Raw genomic sequence first — 2,846 nt, forward strand, 5'->3', positions numbered from 1 at the left:
TGCGTGGTTTGGAGGTTGAATGGTTAGTGAGCTATAGCAATGCCTTTCTTACCATTTGTGTGTGTGTGTGTGTGTGTGTGTGTGTGTGTGTGTGTGTGTGAGTGGAGGCCAGAGGACAGCCTCCAGCATATTCTTCAGTCATTATTTTTTTTTCTTTTTGAAACAAAAACTCTCAGTGTCTCAGAGTAGCTAGATTGGCAGGCCAGGGGTCCCTGGTTCTCCTACCTCTACTGGCACTGGGATTAAAAGCATGCACCACTATGCTTTTTTTTTTTTAACATAGGTTCTGGGCATTGAACTAGTCTTTGTACTCGCCTGGCAAGTGCTTTGCTACCCGAACCATCTCCCCAGCCCAGTATTTGAAACATAACTCCTAGCTTTAATAATTCTGAGTATTTTTGTTTGTTTTGTCTTGAGAACCACTAAGAAAGTGGGGACAGACTGTGCCCCCATTTTCATGGTGTCCTGGTTTAATTTCTGTTGCTGTGATAAAGTACGAAGCCTAACCAAAAGAAACTTTGGGAAGAATGGGTGTATTTCAGTTTGCAGCTCCAGGTCACAGCCCGTCATTGTGAGAGGTCAATGAAGGAAAGCCATAGCCACAGTCAGGAGCAGGAAAGAATGAATGCATGCTTCCCTGCTGTCTTTCTGCTCTCTTGCTTTTTTATACAGTTCAGGGGGACCCCCATTCATGAACTGTTGCCACCCACATTCAGGATGGGTCTTGACACCTAACAAGACACCCCACACACATACCCAGGGGCCAACCCCGTCTAGACAACTCCTTACCAACACTCTTCCCAGGTGATTCTAGGTTGTATGGAGACTACAGTTAAACTCATAAGGCACACATGGTGTGTGTCTCTAAAGCAATTTTAGTATTTTATTGATGAAAAATGCTTTGTTCCAAGGCTGAAATGACTTTGAAATCATTTTGGCATTTAGGAATTAATTATTTCATTTCCCACTAGATAACCAGAAAAGAAAATGGACCATCCTTAGGTGACAAATTCCTTTATCCTATAGATGAGCTGAGGTCCTTAAATCTTTTGCTGGCCTTCCAGACACGGATCCCTCTGCCAGCTCCACAGCATTCAGCCTAGGGTTGTTTTACTTCAAGTCTTAAGTATTGATGAGGGCAGAGAAACACAAAATGCATTGCTGAGGACATGGGCATCTTCTCCTAGCATGCAGAGGGAGAAACAAAAACCAACTAAAATGCAGAGAGGTGAGGTGGCCAGCCTGTGAGGGAGGGGTGGAGAGCAGAGGAAGCTGCCTGGTATTGGGGTAACCAGGAATCAAAGCACAAACCACACCCTGGTTCTGCTCTTTCAACAGTTATTAACTCATCACTTTTATCCTTTTATCTACTTGTCCCACTTCATGGCTAGAAACCACAACCCAAGATAAAAAAGAAAAAGAAAAAGAAAGAAAGAAAAAAGGAAAAGAAAAGTGCTGACCACACTGGCACCTGCCTGCAGTCCCAGCAGCTTGTAAACTTGAGGCAGGAGGATCACCTGAGCCTGTAGTTCAAAGTCAACTAGAAATACTCATCGCTCTTCTACTCTCATCCTGTCCTTCAACCTTTATGATCTGGGATAAGGTCATGGATATACATATTCTCCAGTGTCTCCATGAAGGCTGCACAGACCATAGCGATGGAGGGCTCTGCAGAGCCACCTCACCTAGAGACTGTGGGGATCCTGTGCTTCACAAACCAGCTTGTCCCCCCTTCTTATGTCACAGGGCTGGGTATAAAGCCGTGTGCACAGGGCACACACTCTGTCCCTCGGCTGTGTCTGTGGCCTCTGACTCCCACAGGACTACCCACACAGGGGTGTGCAGGAGTTCTTTAACGTCCACAGAATCAGTCTCTGGCTCAGTTTCAAACTCTTCTTTACCAGCCATCAGACCATCTCTCAGTAAAGTCACTCCAAGAGTTGCAGCGCAGTGTGTGGAGTGAGAATTGCTGTGCCTTGGAGTCTCGCTTTCTCTTTCTCTTCAGCCATTCCCACAGGTTTGATGCCCCTTATCTCCCTCCATCTGCTGCTAAGGTGGCCCATCCTCCGCCCACTGCCAGCCCTCGATGCCTTCATGCCCCGGGGACCAGCAGCAACTGCTGGGCTCTCCCGTGGGCTGCCAGCTCTCACCACTTGTCCACTGACAAGAGCTTTTCCTCTTTCAGTCAGAGGCCACTTGCTGGTCAGTTCTGAGTTCTCCCCATTGCACTGACTATGGCTGTTTCAGAGAGCCCATGGCATCAGCTCCACTTCTGTTAGGGTCCTTAGGGAAGAAGTAACAGAAACACCAGAGTGTGGTAAGTGGGCCTGGGGGCAGCAGAATGCTGTAATAGGAGCTTTGGGAAGTTTCCACCTCTGGTAAGCTATGTGGCAGGAAGGGGGACAGTGAGGCTGGGATGGTACTGCCCTCTGGGGTTCCAGGGACCTCCATCTCAGATACCACCCCATCTCTGGTAGGACACATCCCTAGGGTCCCATCCTGGCATCGCAGCATTCTGGGAAATTTGCTGAAGGACGGGATGGAGACAGAAGGAAAAACACAGGGTAGCTGACTTTAATAGCAGATCCCTGGAGTTTTCCTGCAGACGGGGACAGATGCTGCCTCTGCCATGGTCCAACAGCTCTCACCCTCTGTCAGCGGCTGCAAGCGGGCGACATGTGCTCTTGGCTCTGACACCTGTCTCCTGCGGTGAGAGAAAGGCAGCGCAGCTGTGAAACAGTCCACACTCCGTGCTGGACAGAGAGGTGGCGGAGCACTGGGGAGGCTGCCGAGCGCTGGGGAGGCTGCCGAGCGCTGGGGAGGCTGCCGAGCGCTGGGGAGGCTGC

Source organism: Meriones unguiculatus, chromosome 20, assembly GCF_030254825.1.
Source record: "Meriones unguiculatus strain TT.TT164.6M chromosome 20, Bangor_MerUng_6.1, whole genome shotgun sequence".
NCBI classification, from domain to species: domain Eukaryota; kingdom Metazoa; phylum Chordata; class Mammalia; order Rodentia; family Muridae; genus Meriones; species Meriones unguiculatus.